Raw genomic sequence first — 23,283 nt, forward strand, 5'->3', positions numbered from 1 at the left:
GCTGACTGTTTGTGTAATATTCTTGTAGATCCAGATTATAAGTGTTTCAGTTTTGACAAATGTCAAAATCTGACAGTCTTCATCTCCTCTGAAGGACAAGCTGCAACCCAAGTCAGAAATAGATCTTATTTAATTTAAGTAAATTCATCAAATTATATTACTCCTGACAAAAATCACTATATGGATAAATACTTCTTGTAAATATAAATATCACTTGTTCATATTATATTGATATACTGTATAGACAAATCAGTGACCCAACTGTTTTATGTCAACTCCCATTTTCTGAATCAACTTTTTAATTCATGGCCATTTAAAAAAGGCAAAAACTTTGCTTGAGATTTAGTTTCGTCCTCTCTGAGTTCAAGTGTGACGTTGTTGATTTGAAAGGGAAAAATACTCTTCATTTTTTGAGTCGTAATTGCAAGTTGTGTCATGTTAAATCCCCAAACCGCAGTATTGGTTGTTTAACATTAGCTGGGCCTATTTCCACTTAACAAGCTTCTTTGGACACATAAACCGACATGACAAACAGACAGCCATGAAAGTTGTCAGTGTGCTGACGGTTCTCATCAGCTGCACCTCGATCATGCTTGTGGTGAAAGTCCCTCCCTGACAGATATTCCACTGGAGTTCAAAACACAATATTGGCAAAGTGAACAAAGACAGACGCGAAGGCCGCCTTTCCATAAGAAGTTCCACACGAGAATAATCACAATGGCGAGTTCCTCGAGCTTTTATTCGCGTCAAAAAGTTGTCATCAACATTTCCGAGATGTAAATCTGCGCCAGAGAGAGGCCGAGCTCTCTTAAATTTAACAAAATCTAACACTTGAATCCTGATCTTTTTGGCAGCCTTGGGCCACAGCAGCGAGCTCCAGGCGTCAAGGCGCCACCTCAAATTCTCTGCTGTGGTCGGGTACAGTCTCTCCCCCACATGGCACTCATTTCTGGCCACAGAAACTCCAGCGTGAGAGCCTTCTGCCTTTCCAGCGGCAGAAAGATGCCTGAACAATTGCGTTTGTAATTAGGGGAGGGTGGATCTCTGCGCTCCAGCACAGCCAAACCCACGCCAGCGATCAAATGACGTACATTTCTGTTATGCTGGGTGAAATGAATAATTTACTGCCAGAGCAGAATGTAGCACACGTCTTTTGGACGGCTTGAGAAAAGAAAGATTCCAAACTTGAAACTTGAAAAAATGGATGATGAGGACACGACACTGCTTCACCCTGCCTGTGTTGTGTTGTGTTTTCAAACCTTTTAATGCCTAAAAGGTTCAGGCATGCAACAATGCTTTAATAGTCACTCGCGTATTTGATACTGGTCAATCATTTTTCACACTCTCCAGCCGACTCCAGCCCGTTCATTTACTGTGCAATGACTCTACTTGAGTGTTACATAGGGATGTAGCTGTTACTGGGACCCTGATGGTTAGTTTTATTGTGTACACTTTCCCCTATATAATACTGAAATATATATATATATATATATATATATATATGTATGTATGTATGTATGTATGTATGTATGTATGTGTGTGTGTGTGTGTGTGTGTGTGTGTGTGTGTGTGTGTGTGTGTGTGTGTGTGTGTGTGTGTGTGTGTGTGTGTGTGTGTGTGTGTGTGTGTATGTGTGTATGTGTGTATGTGTATGTGTATGTGTATATGTATATGTATATGTATATGTATATGTGTGTGTGTGTGTGTGTGGGCTTGTTTATCCCATTTTGTGGGGACCAATTCTGGACAAAGCACCATCCTTGTGAGGACCGTATGCCATTTTGGGGACATTTGGTTGGACCCCACAAGGTTAAACCTCAATTTGAGGATGAAGACTTCAAAATGACTGGATCCTTTTCATTTAGTTGCAGTTTAGTTCAGAGTCCTGGTTAAGGTTAGACATTTTTTTCGGATGGTTAGGTTTAGGGTAAGAGACAGGGAAAAGCATTATGGCAATGAGGAACCTCACAGTGTCCCCACAAAAAGTGTGTGTGCTTGTGTGTGTGTACAGAACCATTTACACTTCATTTAGTTCCGTGTACTTTTTTTCAGAGCCAATTATCATATAATCTTTCACCTGAAACAAAGGCGCTCATGACTTTAGTGCTGACTTTGAACGCCGTCTTGTAAAATGTCATTTACTTGCAGCCAATGCGTCGGTTCAATCTCATGTTGATTTCAGGGTTGCTGGACAAAGACTGTCAAATAAGCGCCTGAACTGTAAATTTACCCCTCGTCTCTTTCATCCTCTTCATAACTTAAGCGACGGGCAACTTTGATCTTGACCCATTTCCCGCTAACAGCTTCTTTGTGCGCATTCGTGCTGCATGTCGTGAGACGTGTCACCATGCAGACATTTACAACCATTTCAAAAATTCACTGGACAATGCGATGTGCTTTGCGTGACCGCCAACTGCCCAATTATTTTGGCCTCACTCAGTGTTTCACCTAGAATAAACAAGACACGGATTCCCAGCTTACATTAGAGTGATCTTCAATGCCTCCTTTGTCAAATATATCTGCTTTTCTTGTCAGGAGAAGAGTATTGCTTTGACAAAACGGCTTTCTGTCGGCGAAGCTGTCATTTCATTCTGCGCTTGCGAAGACTTGGTCACAGTGTTGCCAAGTGTCTTTGATAATGATCAGTTAAATTTGTCAAACTGGTTGCGGTCTTGTCTATTTAGATGGTTGTGCTGCAGTTCAAATGAACGTAAGCTCCCGCCGAATGACCCATCGTGTGTCGCCCCTCGCAGGTCTTAAAGTTTTGTGTCAGAGAGATGGAAAGCGTGGCCTATTTCTTTGAAGAATAACCTCTTTATTTGCAATTAATCCACACTCCTCTGAGCACCAATTTAGCGGAGGAAAATGGAGGAGGTTTAGGTTACTTAACCTGCGGGTCTTGAACTCAACCTAGATTCCTTTGAATTGACATTGCCGGTGTACACTGCAAATTGAATTGAGAAATGGGCTCAATTAAGCCATTTGCGCGCCAATAACTTGATGTGAATCCCGGACAAATTCACAGTTTCAGATCAGGGGTGAGAGTGAATGCAGGGACAGGAAGAGGGCACAGCACAGGATATGGACGATCCCATCAATGTCAGACTTTTAATGTGATCTCCCCACACACTTACAGGTTTCCTCTGTTCACTCTGGTTTCTTCCCACCATTCAGAGAGATTCATTACTGACTAAATTGTCGCACAACAGCGAGTGTTTCTCTGTCGTTCTATGCCCTGCAAGTGACAGGTGACCCGCCCCGGGTTTCCCTCTGCCACATGCCCTATGTTGCTGGGGTTCCCTCCCTGCCACATGCCCTATGTTGCTGGGGTTCCCTCTGCCTCATGCCCTATGTTGCTGGGGTTCCCTCCCTGCCACATGCCCTATGTTGCTGGGGTTCCCTCTGCCACATGCCCTATGTTGCTGGGGTTCCCTCTGCCACATGCCCTATGTTGCTGGGGTTCCCTCTGCCACATGCCCTATGTTGCTGGTTCCCTCTGCCACATGCCCTATGTTGCTGGGTTCCCTCTGCCACATGCCCTATGTTGCTGGGGTTCCCTCTGCCACATGTCCTATGTTGCTGGGGTTCCCTCTGCCACATGCCCTATGTTGCTGGGGTTCCCTCTGCCACATGCCCTATGTTGCTGGTTCCCTCTGCCACATGCCCTATGTTGCTGGGGTTCCCTCTGCCACATGCCCTATGTTGCTGGGGTTCCCTCTGCCACATGCCCTATGTTGCTGGTTCCCTCTGCCACATGCCCTATGTTGCTGGTTCCCTCTGCCACATGCCCTATGTTGCTGGGGTTCCCTCCCTGCCACATGCCCTATGTTGCTGGGGTTCCCTCTGCCTCATGCCCTATGTTGCTGGGGTTCCCTCCCTGCCACATGCCCTATGTTGCTGGGGTTCCCTCTGCCACATGCCCTATGTTGCTGGGGTTCCCTCTGCCACATGCCCTATGTTGCTGGGGTTCCCTCTGCCACATGCCCTATGTTGCTGGTTCCCTCTGCCACATGCCCTATGTTGCTGGGTTCCCTCTGCCACATGCCCTATGTTGCTGGGGTTCCCTCTGCCACATGTCCTATGTTGCTGGGGTTCCCTCTGCCACATGCCCTATGTTGCTGGGGTTCCCTCTGCCACATGCCTCATGTTGCTGGGGTTCCCTCTGCCACATGCCTCATGTTGCTGGGGTTCCCTCCCTGCCACATGCCCTATGTTGCTGGGGTTCCCTCTGCCTCATGCCCTATGTTGCTGGGGTTCCCTCCCTGCCACATGCCCTATGTTGCTGGGGTTCCCTCTGCCACATGTCCTATGTTGCTGGGGTTCCCTCTGCCACATGCCCTATGTTGCTGGTTCCCTCTGCCACATGCCTCATGTTGCTGGGGTTCCCTCTGCCACATGCCCTATGTTGCTGGGGTTCCCTCTGCCACATGCCCTATGTTGCTGGGGTTCCCTCCCTGCCACATGCCCTATGTTGCTGGGGTTCCCTCTGCCACATGCCCTATGTTGCTGGGGTTCCCTCTGCCACATGCCCTATGTTGCTGAGGTTCCCTCTGCCTCATGCCCTATGTTGCTGGGGTTCCCTCTGCCACATGCCCTATGTTGCTGGGGTTCCCTCTGCCACATGCCCTATGTTGCTGGGGTTCCCTCTGCCACATGCCCTATGTTGCTGAGGTTCCCTCTGCCTCATGCCCTATGTTGCTGGGGTTCCCTCTGCCACATGCCCTATGTTGCTGGGGTTCCCTCTGCCTCATGCCCTATGTTGCTGGGGTTCCCTCTGCCACATGCCCTATGTTGCTGGGGTTCCCTCTGCCACATGCCTCATGTTGCTGGGGTTCCCTCCCTGCCTCATGCCCTATGTTGCTGGGGTTCCCTCTGCCACATGCCTCATGTTGCTGGGGTTCCCTCTGCCACATGCCCTATGTTGCTGGGGTTCCCTCTGCCACATGCCCTATGTTGCTGGGGTTCCCTCTGCCACATGCCCTATGTTGCTGGTTCCCTCTGCCACATGCCCTATGTTGCTGGGGTTCCCTCTGCCACATGCCCTATGTTGCTGGGGTTCCCTCTGCCACATGCCCTATGTTGCTGGTTCCCTCTGCCACATGCCCTATGTTGCTGGTTCCCTCTGCCACATGCCCTATGTTGCTGAGGTTCCCTCTGCCACATGCCCTATGTTGCTGGGGTTCCCTCTGCCACATGCCCTATGTTGCTGGTTCCCTCTGCCACATGCCCTATGTTGCTGGGGTTCCCTCTGCCACATGCCCTATGTTGCTGGGGTTCCCTCTGCCACATGCCCTATGTTGCTGGGGTTCCCTCCCTGCCTCATGCCCTATGTTGCTGGGGTTCCCTCCCTGCCTCATGCCCTATGTTGCTGGGGTTCCCTCCCTGCCTCATGCCCTATGTTGCTGGGGTTCCCTCCCTGCCTCATGCCCTATGTTGCTGGGGTTCCCTCCCTGCCACATGCCTCATGTTGCTGGGGTTCCCTCTGCCACATGCCTCATGTTGCTGGGGTTCCCTCTGCCACATGCCTCATGTTGCTGGGGTTCCCTCCCTGCCTCATGCCCTATGTTGCTGGGGTTCCCTCTGCCACATGCCTCATGTTGCTGGGGTTCCCTCTGCCTCATGCCCTATGTTGCTGGTTCCCTCCCTGCCTCATGCCCTATGTTGCTGAGGTTCCCTCTGCCACATGCCTCATGTTGCTGGGGTTCCCTCCCTGCCTCATGCCCTATGTTGCTGGGGTTCCCTCTGCCACATGCCTCATGTTGCTGGGGTTCCCTCTGCCACATGCCCTATGTTGCTGGGGTTCCCTCTGCCTCATGCCCTATGTTGCTGGTTCCCTCCCTGCCTCATGCCCTATGTTGCTGGTTCCCTCTGCCACATGCCCTATGTTGCTGGGATTGGCTCCAGCCCCTGAAACCCTGAAGAAGAAGAATGGTTTTATATGTTACGCAATGTTAAAAAAAACATTAATCTATATCTGTTCAAGATGCACAAATGAACAAAGATGTCAGTACAATAGTCGATATATTTCACGTGGCCTAATTTAACAGTGCTCTTGTCATCAATAGTTCTTGTGTTCTCAGAGAAGCTCCCAGGGGATCGCTCAATTCTAAAGGGGGTGCTAGAACGTGCTTAGTAAAATACACTGGTCACCTCCACGAAATGAACTGCAGAATGTTTGTGTATTTGTGTTTAACCAACGACGATTTCTAAAACCACAATGAAGTCCCAAAGAACCGTGATGATGGCATTGACTATAATGACCCTTCCCCCAGCCTTTCATTTTCAACCAAAGCTTAAATGCAACAAACACAATAACACAGTTTATTTTGCTCGGTGATGGAGCATGTAGCTCACATAACTTAAACATCAAGTCAAGACTAAAATATTCATAGCAGTTCCATGCCTTCTGCTGTCGTGTTTTAGACCAGACCATGTCGAGACCCGAGCTTTCACCTTCATGCCACCATCTCTCTAATCTTTTCTAGCATTTCAAAGGAGACGTCCCAGCAGGTGTCAGTCGTGTTCCCAAACTTGCATGCACAACGCACAGCCACAGCAGGTTAGACGTGGAGCTTCTTCCTCTCATCTAAATGTATATATATTTTTGTTTTTTTCTATATCACACACAGCATAAAAAACAAATAAAATTGCGAAACTGTTCTGCAGGGATATATGATTCTTAAATATGTGCCATAAAATCGGATACAATCTCAGTCTGCCACACTTTTTTTCCCCCCTCTGCCTCTTCTGTTCTGCTTCAGAAAGCCTCACTAAACCATCCCGAGCGACCGAACCCAACACTGTTACTGAGCACGATATGAAGAGAGGCAATTATTTCATTTCAGAGTTATGAAAACAGGTATGTTATGAGAAAACAAGCAGGTTAAGCATCAATTGGTGCAATTTTTCACAGTGCTGGCAAGGTACTTGCCGCTTTGGCACTCTCCCCTCCTCACAAAATGAAACGTTCATTTTGCTGAATGCAAAAAGGAAATTTAATTTAGCGTTATTCTGCTGTAATTGGGATGCATGTTATGTACCTGCAAACAGGAAGACATTCCATAAACCTTTATTATGTGATGGCCATGCAGCTCCAGCGCTTATTAATAGCTAACTTAATTGTGAAAAATGTCTTCAATTAACCTGATAGGATTTTTTTTCTCCTGCTGTTAGTGCATTTATCCTGTGAGGCTTGTCTTGGAGAGCTAGATATATGAAAGCATTCAGTGCATACTGTTGCCTCTTCCTTCCTTTTCCTGGGCTTTAGGTGAGGACAATCATTTTGAGACTGCTCTTCCAACTGAAACACAAGGAAACAGGATTAAATTCAAAAGAGTAATTCATTCATTTATTACCTGCCATTTAACAGTGTCACGGGGGACTGAAAAACTGAACACCTGGACAGGTCCATCACTCAGCATGAGGAGAACATGCAACCTCCTCTCAGAACAGACTGATTCGGTCCAAACTCGGGACGAGGGAAAAGTGCTACTTTTTCACTGCCGATACTGAGGCCTCAAGGATCAGCCGATACTGATGTGATCTGTATGATCCCAACCCATCCTTGCTAACATGGCGTCATATATTGCTGTTGGAACGTGAACTTTTTGCTAAATATAGTGACAAAAAATGCAACCTTCAACGTAAAATCGTAAAATGTTCCACATGAAAGATCGGTTCCCTTCTGTAGTGTGTCATTGCGTGGGGCTGCATAGAGCATCACACGCAGGCGCATGGTGGAGAGAGGAAAAAAACTTTTGCTTCCGTATAACTCCAGGCGCATGTGTGGGTCTCAAATCACTCTCCTCCACTGGAGAGGCATGAAGTCCCGGTGAGTAAAATGCAGGGCCGTGTGATGGCCTTTAAAGCAATTTGACAGGTTAGTAAACGTAGAATGTGTGGGGCGCCATCCCATGGCTAACCCCAACGCCAAAGTCTTTTTTTGGCTGCCCTTTTTTATCAGTATAAAACGCAAAAGCTAACATTACCAACGTCAATATATTACGCCATGGGAGTGAGGATGTGTTGAATAGACTCCTGCTTTGGTATTCAGTTTGCTCTCGCCGCCTCACACCTAAAAACACCACACCACCGTAGTTAGGCACAACTGCTTTGCATTCACAAAAGTGTAAAACTTACTACACAACTACACATAACAGATCCTGCATCGTTCAGCCATTTGAAATAAATACAAGTAAGAAATATTTAAACATCACAGCAAGGAAACAAAAGCTGAGTTTTAAAAGGAAAAGCTCGCCCTGTCATTCCTCAAATCACAGCGTTTCATTCATTGACGTCATGAATTGGAGTTGTTTATTTGTGTATTACCAGCATTGTGTTCGGGAGGTTCTGTGGAAGGACAGCAGAGGCACACACACCTTTGAGTTAGTCAAAGCCTTGTTCTGGTTTTCTAACCTGGAACGTGTTCAGCAGACTGGGACTGTCTCCGACATTGTACCAGATGCTTTGTCTCACACACAACTAGACATCCATCCACACCGTGGTAATGTGACTCATTTGCAGTTATGATGTCGCTCAGTCAGGTGAGTCGATGGTGAAAGATCCCTAACACTGCACCATGCCAAAGACTTATCGGCTCCACTAATCTACAGCTTGATCTGGACACATTTTGATTGAAATTCTGGCTCAGCAAAGACAATGCAATGATTTTGACTGTGTATGAACATTGTGTTCTTAGGCAACAGAAAGTGCCTTGATTATGGAATATGATTTTGTCTTGGGACTGAGATAAAACGAAATTGGAAAGATCACCATGACACCAGCGAAAGTTTGAAGGAACTCACTCCAATGTGGTTGAGCTTGTTTGTTTAAAACCCACAATGATTCAAAGAGTGAGGCAGCCTGAAGCTGGTATGATGTCACAGTCTATCATCCCTTCCATTAGAATAGTCCTCACACTTTACTCTACTTATTGCAGTAATGTTAACATCTTCAATAGACAATGCTGCTGAATGTGCTGTAACATGTCATAAGAATTGACTCTCCTGACCCCAAACCCTTAGAGTATAGCGAGACTCCGACAAAGCAAAGCAGATAAACTCATATATTAGCATGAGTATCTTTCCACGCTGATGTGGAGAATTCCCCGAGAGGAGATTTAAGTCTAGCGGGAGCAGCCGACCCTTCCCGAGGGATTTGTGGGGTGAAATGCAGCCTTTTGGTCCTGATGTTCCCTGTGGACTCTTCAACCAGGAAGCACACTGCTTGTTTGCATGTGTTTAACCGCAGAAACACATCACATCAATTGCTAAACACCGCTTGACACACTCGCCTGTGTAGCACTGATGTTGTCAAAAGATTTTTCTTGTACCACAACTAACAAACAGGACGTGTTTTCTATTTTCTATTAAGGACTGTCTCCACTTTGATCTGCCATTTAAGGTAAAACACTTGGCCTGAGAGTTTTTGAAACGTTGTCATTACCTAAGAATCGCTGAACGCATGAAGTTGTCGTCAAATATTTTCTCTAGGACGCAGGGGGAATGAGTGAAATGGGAGAGAGGAGAGCAGGAGATAAGTCAGGCAAGGAGAAGGAGGAGGACTATTACACGAGGAGAGCAAGCCCTCTTTGTACAGACATTGCGACGCCAGATGGCTTCTTCTAATAAATATTCAACCTTAACTCAGTTCCCATGTAACTTCTCTTTCTGTCTGCCTCTCGTTTTTGTACTGTTGCCAGCACACCCACACGTTTCTGGGCCAGCGAAATGATTACAGTAAGGCAAACAAAAAGAAAAAGAGGAGGGGAGGCCGGGGGTGTTTGAAGGAGGAAGCTGGCCGACAGGGTCCTGTATACAGGGAGATAGGGCGGCAGTGTGTGCTGAAAGACGTCAAACGTCTTTCTTTTTGGAGGTGGTCTCGGCTCCGAAAGTAAACGGAGGGAAAAACAACAAAAAAGTGGGAAGGTAGAAGGGTGAGGAGGGGGAGTTATACTCCGTGGTTAGGCTTGGTGTGATTGTTGGAGATGGAGCAGAGAAAGAGTTCTGTTCTCAGGCCCGATTGTTTACCTAGTGGAGAGGAGATTTTCCAACATCTTCTGAAGTGGCCCGCGACAGAGCGGCGATAAGAGCAAGTGTGAATTCTTTGGCGGGGAACAAACTGGACGCTGAAGCTCATGCGTCACTGTCTTGTTACATGACAGCCTGCATATTTTTGAACTCACAACCGTGACAAAATTAACAAAGTGACTTCAATGTTACAATGAATGAAAATAAAGTCAAAAAAGAGTTCATTTTTACTTTTTTTGCAACTGTTTTTGTGACTCTTTTAAGGAACACATTTTCTGCATATAATTATTGGATATAAAGTGACGTTAAACCAGCGGTAACAACTTCATCATCCTTGAAACTATATCCAAACGCTGTTTGTTTTCCCACCTGAAGTTTGTAAACCTCATCATTTTCCTCAGAATAATCCATTTCTGCTATTCAATGCACACTTGAGTGATGTCAGGGATCTTATGAACTTTTATTTCAGCACGTCCAATGGTCTACACTCGCAGTATTTCATCTCCGCTAGAAGTAACTTAATCGTGTCATTTCATTTTTGACTATTGTTGAGGTGAAATTCAAAGGTGATTAAATCGTGAAATTCCTGATTGAGCTCAGCTGAGAAGAGTTGAGGAAGCGTGATATTTTCAGTTTCATTTGTTCCCTGCACAAGACAAACTGTCCTGCTATAAAAAAAGTGTTCTGCCCCCCTTTGCCCCGCTCACACTATCACCCTCCAGATTTCCGACGAATATTCATTGTGCAATATCGCTGGATTAGGTGCTGGGGAATGTGACAAACACAATTGCCTCGTCCTAGAAAATCTTTTGGGATGTCTTTCTCGATGCGAAAATGATTACATTAGAACCGACAGTTTTTCCTCTTGCAGTTGCAGATGACAACGTTATTATTAAGAAGAGTGTTGCTCAGAAACCAGCGGTACTTTTTGGTGTTCGTGCGAATTGTGACCTAGTATCACTTGAATGGGCAATATTGTTCATGCCGCTGGGCTGTTCCTCCCCAACGCGCTGTCACCAGAACCTTTGCTTGATCTAAGCCCAACACTCACAATGGTGGCCCATGTTGTTACAAAGTGACCCAGGTCACAGGGGATACAGTGGCCAAGTTCTTGTGATGCTATCACAGTAGAATTCAAAACCAGGGCTTGTCTACCAGTCTGGAATGACTGGGCCGAAGTTTTGCCCCATGCGGCACTTTGTCTCATTATCAGTTGTGATCTTTGATGAGCTGGATGGCGAGCCTGTACCTGGAAGCAGCCGTTGGAGCGCGACACCGTGCACCAAGATCTGGTTAAACTCAAACAAAGAGGAAGCAGGGGGAAAAAACATTTGAGTCCAGATAATGCCCGAGCTGAGCCCCATTAGGATCGAGGTATTATCCCCTGGTTGACTTTGGCTATGAGAAAATGTGCCCCCCCTCTTCTTTGCTTTGCTGTTTCCCACTCATAACAGACCTGTTGGCTGTTGAGGTTTATCAAGCTCCCAAATCTAAACAGGACAGGGGCCCTGACCGGGAGAGGGCCTTGTACACAGGAAGGGCCCTAATTCTCTCTGGATTAGAGAGCTAGTCGCAATTTGGACAGCTGCTTGCTTGTAAAACATCTCGTTGACATTTCCTTGTTGGTTAATGTTAAAAAAATAAATAAATAAAAAATGAATCAAAAGAGTTCAGCGCCATGTGAAATGCAACGGATGCCACAAACTTCAGATGAGGTTTTTTTTTTTCCCCAATTCCCTAAAAGTATGATAAAATGAATGAGAACAGTGGAACACAGGACAGACATATTTAAACAGGAAACTTGTGTAAATTCTAACCAATTTACAAATGAAGGGACCAAGTTAGAATTTCAACCTGATGCTGGGACGATGACCAAGAGATCTACCTGTCCTAAATTAAAAAGTGGGTGGATGCCGTCAGCTGTGTGCCTGGGCCTTTGATTTGTCATCCTTCTGACAGTCATGTATCCTCTCTTCTTCACCAGCCTTTTCAGCTTCTGGATCTGAAGCTCAAAGCCTCAAAGAGGAACAGACTGGACAGTGTCTCTTGTATAAAGCAGAGTCAGGTTCAACATCCAGGCTGCTATTCAAGTGAACAGTTGACTGACCATCTTAAAGGTCTTTGTACCATTCACCTTTCCCTTTATAACTACCACGCGCAGCTGTTCAGGAAGCGATGTTCTTCTGCACACAGCACAGCGAATCACTCCACAGCACCAATGTTCTCCACCACTGTCATCCTGTAAATAACTTTTGATACTGTCAGTGACTAAGCACCACTGAAGCACACAAATCAAACTCAGGGCTAGGGCAGGTAATTCTATGTGCAAGTTCTTTTAATACCAACAGTTGGATTAGTGTTCCACCACTGCAATTTAATTCAGTAATTTTATAAAGTTCTGCAAAAACCATATCACCATGCTGTACAACAGACAGTGGATGGATGTTTGAGCTTCCGGGGCAAACAACCGAGCATGGAAGGCATAGTTGGTGGAGACATGGTGAGGTAGCTCAGGTTAAAAATAAAAATGCACTTGGCAGTTTCGACTGTCCCACACACAGCTTACTGATGACAGTGGCACAAACGTACCTCTTCAGGATGCTAGGTTCCACTAGAAACACTCTAAGTCCCCCGTGTTATCACCTCACGTTACAACAGTAAGTGAGTTATGATGCAAGAAAAAAATGTAAAGGTCCTCTGCACATGTGAAGAAGCAACAAAAATAACTAGTGGCTGTTCATGGGTAATGCAGCTTATACATGACCGTTCAAATTACTGCTTTAGTGATGCTTTTGATAGAGAGATGTGTTTGATGACACTTTTACAGCGGTAACTCGGTTTTCGAACGTACAAAAATTTCGAGATTTTTTTGCTTCGGGATTCGAACGAAAATCCAGAACTCGAAATCCCAACGTGCGCGGACCGATCAGCTGACCAACGGCACGCTCTGTTATTGTGTATAACGCAGCCTCTGTATGCAGACGTGTCCCGTTAGCTACATTTACTGACTGTTTTTTCTTCATATTGAGGTGTAAAACCTTTCCTGTCTCCACACTGGACCGTGGTAGAGTGTCACAGGGGAGGTGCTGGAGCGCTCACTCCAGGGTTTGATGTCCTGTTGTGGGCTGGAGCTGGGACAGGGATGAGGCCAGTCTGGGACAGAGCGTGACTTGGTTTATGACTCTGTCACAGCCAAACTGCACAGAAGCGCACATTCAGAGCTGGACACGCACCGGGCACCTCTTCACTTCTGGAGAGACGTCACTCACTCGGCAACCCCTCCCACATGCAGCGGCCACACACATAGAGGAACAGCCACCTGCAGCAGACACTCTACATTCACTCCTACAAAAGACTATTTTAAGGCTTGGAACGCATTTTTTTTTTTCCATTCATTCTAATGGGAAAAATCGATTCAGAATCAGAACAAATCGCTTCTGGAACGGCCCTCTGGAACGGATTGTGGTTGAGAACCGAGGTACCACTGTATGTGAAATAAAAACAACAGTGGCTAAATATAAATAATACTGGCTAAAGCCAAACCCTTACAGTCAGAAATGAAAGCTTCCACAAGTTTCCCTCTGCCAGTTGTCCCAAAAGCAGGGAGGCCTTTTGATCCACGAAGTGCCAGGCTGGTGCAGGTCTTTGTTCCAACCAATCAACCAGACATAATGTAGCCAATCATGTGTCAGCTGAGACGAGCAGGACCCGACTGGCAATCAACTGATTACAGTCTTCAGACACCTGATTATGTGTCTGATTGGTTGGAACAAAAACCTGCTTCACTCCGGCCCTGTGCGGATCAGACTTGAGTACCAGGGTTCCACAGCGACGGTACACCTGATGCCATTTTTGGTGCCTCTTGCTTGAGAAGGTGAAGTGGGCTTCACTTTATCATGGTTTATCACTTTATCATGGTGCTGTGAGGAGGGTAAGGTGAGCGCTGAATCGGGTGTTTGCTACACAAATGCCTTGCTATTTCATGGCATCACCCAGAAAGTGAGCTGCAGCTTCACTCCAAAGAAGGGATCCTGAGGTCGGCCATATTAGAAATGACTGCAGCGGCCTTCGTTGTTGTGAACACATTTGCCAGCAGTGAGGGAAGTACGGAAAATTGGTCCACTGACCTGGGAACGGTTTTGAATGAAAGAAGGATTTTTATGTGGCTAATTTCCACAAAGATAACCCAGCAGTGAATTAAGACGGCTTCATATCTGGAGGCGATGCATCTACCACGGCACTTTGTATTTGCTTCCTGAGCCCAGGATTATAATGGATTTAAGTGTTTGTCAAGTAAAAATGGAAATATATTGCAACTGCGACGTATTTTCAGTTCGGCAAACATAAAAGAACGTTGTCATTACAGATTAATCAACGGAAGCAGCTGTACAAATGTATTCAACACGGAACGACACGCTGACAAACAGATGCAGGTTCTTTCAGGTTGTGTTATTGTAATAATCTCTCCCCCCGATGGGAATGAGCATCAACCTGAATGATTAACCTTCCCTGGGTATTGCAGAGGATTGCAGCAGTCGCTGGATTGTAGAGGCAGGACAAAACACAGAATGCAGATGTCTTTTTTATCGGCAGCTAAGTAGGGAAAACCCACCTTAATGTCAAGGTAAGCGCGGTTTGATGTCTGAATTACTGCTTAATCTGTTGGCAGGCAACCGCCAACTCAGAGAGGCTTGTTGGGTGGAGCAGGTGGGCGATGGGGTTTTTACTTCCGTCGACTTCTGAAAGATTTCCTCAAGGCAAGCGCAACACACTCAAGACTCCTGTTGATGATCCAGACCCCTTTTTTATGTTTGGTTTTGCCTCGCAGCTACATCCACTTCCAGCCGATTAATTTGGTGGTAAATTGGTCATCATGTGTGACTATCTCAAAGGGCTTCACAGAAATAAAAGTTGCTGCGGCATAGACAAATTTCTGATCATTCCGGCTCGTATCATTTTTTTTTTTTTTACTATGGAAATAATTCCCGAAAAATGATCTGACAATGGTCTGTTGTACACCCCCAGCCTTCCTCTGACTGAACCCAATCCCGCTCGCTCCTGCTGTCTGTTCCTGTGTGTCATAAGCAAATAAGAACATTTTGTTCTCCACACTCCAGAAATGAAGTCAGCAATTACCGCCTGTTTCCATAGTAGTTATGGACTTGTGTCTCCTGACCTGGAATAATAAACTTGCCCGAAAGGAGAATTTGACCCATGAGCAGCTCTGTGACCAATACAAAAGTACTGTATATACAAGCTAAATAATTTGAATTCTTCTGCAGTAAAGGTCCAAATAAAATGGGATAACAGCAGGTTTAGTCCCTTCACAACCACAACAGATTCCCATGCTTTGCGTTACCCCTCATTTTTTTTTCTAATTGATTTTCCCTGCTTATTACAAGTGTGCGGAGAAACACAAAACTGATTGTCCTACATGGAGATGTCTGGCCATAATTTCTGCACGTGTCTGTGGATCCACTGGCCTTTCTGGAATAATACAGGCCTTGTAAGTGGATACCATTTGGATGAACCGTCATGCGTTTCAGAGGTCATGTTTAATGCTACGTGATTAGCAGTAGCTTGCTAGCTAACAAAGCCGCACACACGTTCCAATGAAGAAGAATTACAACCGTAATCGTTCTTGTCATTTGCGCAGCAATTTTACTCTTCAATGCCTCGTTTTAGGGAGAAATTAATAAAGGAAAAAAAAGAGCATGAGCTTCAGGTGCTGCAGAGTTCAGCCCTCTTCCACTCATTTTAGCCTGCAGCGTGGCGACACTCTCCCTCTGCCTTCTTATTATCGGTTAATAATTCGTTCTCATTCAACCAAATTAGAGAAACTTGACTGTGTTAGAGTGAGTCCAGCACGGCGCTGCAGGCAGAGAGCAGGCTAAATGGCAGAAATTCCCCCCAGAGCAAAGAGCGCATGAAGCACAACATTGTGTCCACCACAAAAGCCGCTCTGTAGTTTTGATCCCCTATAATTTAATTAGCCCAAGAGGTAGTGCATTAATTTGCCAGGAATTCTTCTGATGCAGAAAGCTGCCCCCGGTGCACAGAGTGAGAGAGGAGACGAAGAAACCTCCTTATTGCTTTTGTGCGGTTCGAGAGGAAGACATTTTCCTCCCTCTTCCATGCCACGGTGCTTCGACAGTGATGATCTTTATCAGCCTTTGTCTGATGTTTGGGGATTTTGCTTGTCTGAACAAAGCACAGCTCATCCCAAATTTCTTTTTCAAATGTCCTCCCGAGATCACATAAGCAACTATTTTATAGTTTTCACTTTTTCTCATGGTATAAGACGTTTATTAATTTTTACCTATTCATTTGTTTTGACATGTTGATTCAGAGTGATGCTCTATATCTCCTTTGATCGTTCACAGTGCAGTAATACCTTAACATTTTTTTTTTTTTTCCACCTCAAATCTCTTTTTTTTTGGGCCCCTATTCTTATTTTATAGATCGCATCATCAAAAAGTACATTTTTTTTAATAGAACTTGTTTGAATGTGCCACACTTCCTGAGGATGAAGACATGACAGCATAACTTACTTGACTTTTACAAGTCCAAACTATGTACAAACCTTCTGGTTTGTACGTAGATTTAATATGACACGCATAACTTCATACCATTAATATGCAACTTCAATAAAGAAAGCAACAGTGCAACTTGTGTCTGACTGTCTCCCAACTCTCTAAACCCCTGAACCTCTTTTGCAAATGGAACGTTTTAATTATCATTACCATCAGTATCATAGTAATTTTCAATTGAAGTAATAATGATAAAAAAAAAAGTTTTAATTATCACCCAATGTTCTGTGATAAGTGAAGATCCGGCCCACTTGATAATATGAGATTTTGTCACTCAGCTCTTTTGATAATGGCCCATCTCTGTTCTGTGATTATGTGGAATTAAAGAGGCCTACACCATGGTCATTAAAGAATCACGTCTCATTTTTTAATGAGAGCACTTCCAGTGGTCCACTAAGCAGCTTGAGATGTCACACGCTGGTGTTCATCAAACATTAGCTCACATCATCTATGGCCATTTCCATATTGGAGAGTTATTTATTATGGAATGGTGTTGTTCACAGTGATAGAATTTCTATGTTTCGAGTTGCTCAGGAAAGGGACACATTTGTACTTTGTAACTATCCACCACCATGAGTAGCATGAACAGCACATGGGTGATGTATAATAAATGTAGAACAGGTGTAAATGACATATTTGGTGGTTGTCTGTGCTCGGTGCTTTTCTAGTAGGATGTATGTTTCAATATTTTTATGTCTTATGATTGATGGGATACAAGACCCTTCGCCTCTTTATCTCCCGCTGTCTTGCTGTGTGTTAATGGGCGGCGTGCTACATCGATAGCATGCATACAAGACATCTATTTTCAATATTTCTCAGGTAAGGTTTCAGGTCAGTTCTGTGTTGTAGTACATTTAGAAATAAGACGTGATGACTTGGCTTCATGTAGCAAACCCTATATTCATATTGGATCAACTATATTTTGTGCTTGTCTCCCACCAAACTCGCAAAACACGAAAAGCAAATTCTGAATGTGTCTCCAACACTTGTCACCCTTTTTAGAGAGGAAGTGCTGACTTCGTATAGAGGTAGATATAGATAGATATAAGGTATATAGATACACCTTATGCACGTGTACAGTACACTTGAGCAGATGCTGTATTCAGTTTGATCATTTTTGACCTGAAGGTCACATTTAGGGCAGGTTTGTGTTCAGACAATTCTAATGCTATAAAAGTGTCGCCATATAAAAGCTTTTCTTCTTTTTTTTTTTTTTTTAACCTAAGCTATGTGCGTATACCAAACACATTCATGCATTTTGTTGCAGTTTCAAGCCTCAGGCTGTGACTCGGACCTTTGACTTTCTTTCTTTAAACTTCGTTTCCTCTTGAAAGGTGAGCAGTAGACGAGTAAATGTGCAACACATGGCTACTCTTTGAGAGTTTATCTATAATTCAGAGTCAATAACAGAGAACTCAGGTTAGCCAGCAAGTGTTGCACTTGTTTTGCCGCAGGGAACCTTGTTTTCCTCTTTCCCCGAGGCTCCTCGCTAATGTGTCCCCTTTTCGTTCGGTCTGTGTACTAAGGTGCATTTCTACACTGCAGAGGTAAAAGCATTGGTGAGATGCTTGGTACTCACAGTCGGGCGCATGGCCAGATAAATAATTCACCAGGACATGTTTGAACAGGTACGGAAATAATCCCTCAACAAAGTGAGAGTGGATATGTATTCCCTCCTCTACTCTCTGTGGTTTCAGTACATCGTACAAGTGCCGAGGAATCTCTAAACATATCACCCAAGACAGATGAAATATTAAAGGTTATAGGCTAGTGTGCAGTATCTGCGCTGCTGAGACAAGCAGGTAAACCAAACTTCAGTTTGAGACTGCAGGTTGAGATGTCTGACACTGGTAAATATTGGATGGACGTGTTCGCTTGAAAACAGGCAGGTATGGTACAAAGCTCAGTTGTTATTGACTCTTCTAAGACGGACGAAATCGCGTCACATTGCACTGTGGTCCCTTTGAAACTGTGGTCCCTTTGAAACTGTGTGTTGTGTTGACCGTTGTATCGTGAACCAACACTGTGAGTTATACTGGACGTAGAAACAATACTCACTCACCCACTTTAGCCTCTTTGTTTTTGGCCTTCAGCATCGTGGCACACCCCGGGAAAGGAGAGAAGGGTATGAGGTGTGGGGGTGGGCAGAAGACAGCATCCTCATAGCGGCCGCAGGCTTCAATGATGGCAGGGGGTTGGGGGGACGAGGGGATAATTAAGCGAGGACGGTGACAGCTGCAGCAGGTCCCGAGCAAAAGGCCCGAGCTCCACTGAGCTGAAATTAATGGCATCAGTGGATCCCGCCGGCGAGCCACTGCCACCACGAACATTTGATCATTAATTATTAGCCTTTTGACTGAGCAGGGCAGTGTAACCTCTCACCTGCCTGTTGGCCTGGCCTTACCTGAGCTCACATGGTCTCTCACAGTGACTCTGCTTTTATCACGATGCTGGCAAAAGCTATAAAAACTCATAAGTCCAGGTGCAAAAGAAATATAACCAGTTATTAAAATAATGTTAATTTTGGATTTAGAGGTACAGAGGCACCTTGGTTCTCAACCTCAATCCGTTCCAGACGGCCGTTCGAGAAGCGATTTGTTCAAAATCTGAATGGATTTTTTCCATTACAATGAATGGAAAAAGAACTAATGCGTTCCAAGCCTTAAAATAGTCTTTTGTAGGAGTGAATGTAGAGTGTCTGCTGCAGGTGGCTGTTCCTCTATGTGTGTGGCCGCTGCATGTGGGAGGGGTTGCCGAGTGAGTGAGGTCTCTCCAGAAGTGAAGAGGTGCCCGGTGCGTGTCCAGCTCTGAATGTACGCTTCTGTGCAGTTTGGCTGTGACAAAGTCATAAACCAAGTCACGCTCTGTCCCAGACTGGCCTCATCCCTGTCCCAGCTCCAGCCCACAACAGGACATCAAACCCTGGAGTGAGCGCTCCAGCACCTCCCCTGTGACACTCTACCACGGTCCAGTGTGGAGACAGGAAAGGTTTTACACCTCAATATGAAGAAAAAACACTCAGTAAATGGAGCTAACGGGACACGTCTGCATACAGAGGCTGCGTTATACACAGTAACAAAGCACGTTGTGGGTCAGCTGATCGGTCCGTGCACGTTATGTTTTTCCGGCTTTTTTTCGGGGCGTTCCAGTTCTGGATTTTCGTTCGAGATCCGAAGCAAAAAAAACAAAAAATTTTTGTTCGAACTCCGATTTGTTCGAAGTCCAGGACGTTCGAAAACCGAGGTACCACTGTATGTCTTCAATGAGAAACCAGTCCTCTTTCCGTGGTCAGGTCACTTGCATTGTCTGCCTCATTTTTCATAAAGCATGGACAGCGGTTTTCAGATGTGACATACAGATGTGACAGTGAGTGAGCACTATTGTTCTGAAATCAATAAGGACACAGGGGCGTTGAAATCTGTTAAAAGTGTTCCAGTACTTCAAACTTCAAATCTTCTCCTCCATGTGTGCTTTTTAAGTTTCTCTTCCTAAATTCAGAAGGAAAGCTCCAGTGACAACTTACTACTTACTTACTCTTACTGGCTTCCGCTGGTTCAGGGATTGCTCAACTTTCGACAGCGTTTGCTTTCGACCTTTATATAGCTGTTTTCTTTGATTATGAAATTCATCTGTTCATCTCATCCCAGTCACACACGTGTGTCTTTGTGGACTGTGTGTTGCGTTGCCTCTGCCATTAGCAATTTCAACGCCAGTTGGTCGTTTCCTGATCCCCTTCATGTCCGGCGCTTGCTGGGACGCCACACTGATGCACAAATGAAATAATTGTCCTAAATGAATGTGACCTCACATTCTCCCTATGGGGATCCCTCGCCCAGAAGTAAACACCCACCTGCCCAACCGAGGTTATGCTTTTGTCAACTAATTATCAATTTGCTGTCTCAGTCGGAGACGAGTCGCATTCGCCGTTGCGTATCACTGACTGCTGCAGGGTTGACCTTTCACTGATTTGCATGGCTGTCTCCTGTTTTCTTCTTCCTTTTATTAAATGGTGAATCTCTGTCAGACGACGATGACTTCTGTTTACATGCATCATGTTAACATGGCATCTTGCAGTTCAAACCGCTCATGGATGGTCCCACTGTACCAGTAAAAAGTAAGAGCAGTTTCAAAGCGCAGAGTGAATCCACTCAGCAATAGAGGGGAGAAGCCTTTGAGTGTACAGTTTGCACCAGCTCGCCCCGTTTCCTTGTGCGAGGTCTGTTTCATCATTCCCAGGGGTCCCTCCATGCATCCTCCACACTCTCCTTCCTCCGTACCTAGCTCAGATCTCAACGCCGGCATGGAGCGTCGTGGATGAGGTAACACCAGGCAATCACACCATGGTGCCGCTTACATCAACCCTCTCGTTCAGAAGAGTTGCCAGACCATCACGGCTGATCATCATTTTTGCTCTTAGAATTGACCTTCTAGATTAAATAGAAAGAATTTTTTAAAAAAAGGGAAGACACTGGTGGCGACCAACGGACGGCTTGGCTAATTGACAAAGCTTGTAATAAATCTGGTCGTCGTCCGATTTGGGTCTGCAGTCTGCCAACAGCAACAGAAACGCTGGGAAGGACAATTTTAAAGATTGAGGCCGGCCGGTTTTGAAGATTGATGAATGGCTTCTGTTGAGGCACACAGGTTTTCATACACAGCAAGTCAGGCTAAACATCAGCAGAGAACACATTGTGGGTGCAGGAAACAGGATATTTTTGTTTGTTTGTTTGTTTTTACACCAAGCTATTGAATTTAATTCAATACAAAGGACTCTGATTAATTTGATTAATCTGATTTCTGATTTTTTTTTTGCCACGGCACAGTTTTTTGCTTTCGGACACTCTCACAATTCATCATGCAAATTCTTGGTAAAACATTTTCAATAGGTTTGGCTCATTATACAGAAACAAACAAATACAAATGATTGTTTTTTTTTGTTCATTGTTTTATGAGACAAATGTGACATGTCAGTTCTCAACATTGCCGGTATCAGAGTCTTGCAATTTGCCCTCAGCAGAATGCATGAGGTGTCTGACGGTGTGTTATTGAAGAAATCTGTAGCAACCATCAATGGAACCACAGACAATTGCGCTTTAGGAAATCCCTTTTATTATGTGGAAACTTCTAGCAACAAACGCTTTACTGTGATGGCAAATAATTGGTTTAAAACATTTCCAGAACAGTTCAGTAAAATTGGATAATTTCCTTCAGCGCACCTGATGATCTGTCATGGCAAAACACTGGATTTCTTGTGTATAAAACTGGCATTTTCTGTCAGTTTTCTTTCATTTGTCATAAACAAACTAACATACCCCCATTGACTGCGTTCAGGTATGCTAGTGACTTAGCTAGTTTTATGATTCCAGTTTGATAATACCTGGTAAAGCACATTTAAAACAAGACATCTTAGTGGAGATAACAAAAGGGACCAGAGTCCTAACCTTTCTTCTTGGTGGGCTCACCATCGTCTCTATCTAAAGTGATCACAAAGAGACTTGGTTAAAGTGCCACTCTGTCTATTGAATCCGCTCACAAGTGTTCAGCGGGCACAATGACGCAGGTCAATATGTCCACCACGTAATGACCCGGAGTCCTAATTGTTTCACTTGTTCCTCTCTCTGACCTGATAACTTTTATCTTGAGACACAATCTGGAGCGCACAATGATGACATTTATTTTTCACAGTTAACGTCACCACGCTGTCCCAAGGTTTACATTACGGATCACGAGGAGCTCCCAGTATCTGCTGCGCTCCTCTTTTCAAAGCGGTTTCGATGCAATTCGATTGATAAGACCATTAAAGGAATGAGAAGCATTTTATCACGCCTTTTGAAGTGCAGGCTTTTATTTATTTATTTGTGCCGCTGAGTGCTTCTGGAAGAGAGTTCCTTTCTCTCCACTTCTTTGGTAATTATAATAGGGCCACCTTCCACAATCGCTGCTGAGGAAAGAGAAAAACATCATGACATCAGAGATGTCAATTTGGTCTTCCTGTTAAAGTGGCATTTTGAATTAAAAACATCCCTCACAGGTCGCTCCTTTGTGCAGCAACCGCACAATCAGGGGAAAACTTCAATTATTTTCCATTACCAGGGCTACAATTGATCTAAACGTGTGGTGAATGGGCCAATAGCAGCACCTTTAAAGAGGGTTTTGAGTTGCCCGTGCTACCCCCCTATGGATGAGCCCTCTGGATCTATAGAATATGGAGGCCCTCCTGCCTCAGACGCATTGAGTAGTGCACAGAGGGCCTGTGGAGAGGTGCTGCTCGCTCAGTGCGATGGCCCAGATGCTCACCTACAGGCGCACAACAACAAGATGAAAAGAGAGGGGACTTTACCACTTTATAGTAGCTGAAAACCTTGAATTGATAAACATAATAAATATAATCGTGAAATTATTTATTCAGATTTGAAATATGAATACAGGTGCGTGGACACTACTTCTCACACTTAGCTTGAAATGGTCATGTGATAAAATGGTCGGGCGATAATGGCAAAAGGAAAATCAAAATGAATTCAACGTTCACGGTTTGGTTCACGCGAGATTATCCCAATCTCAATGCGGTTTATTATCTAAATACTTATAAAGTCTCGTTGAGTGTTGTTCACTCTTTACACATACGCAAAGCTGTTCATCTGCAATAACAAGGAGCAAAAAAAAAA

The sequence above is a fragment of the Synchiropus splendidus genome, chromosome 1 (genome assembly GCF_027744825.2).
Source record: "Synchiropus splendidus isolate RoL2022-P1 chromosome 1, RoL_Sspl_1.0, whole genome shotgun sequence".
NCBI classification, from domain to species: domain Eukaryota; kingdom Metazoa; phylum Chordata; class Actinopteri; order Syngnathiformes; family Callionymidae; genus Synchiropus; species Synchiropus splendidus.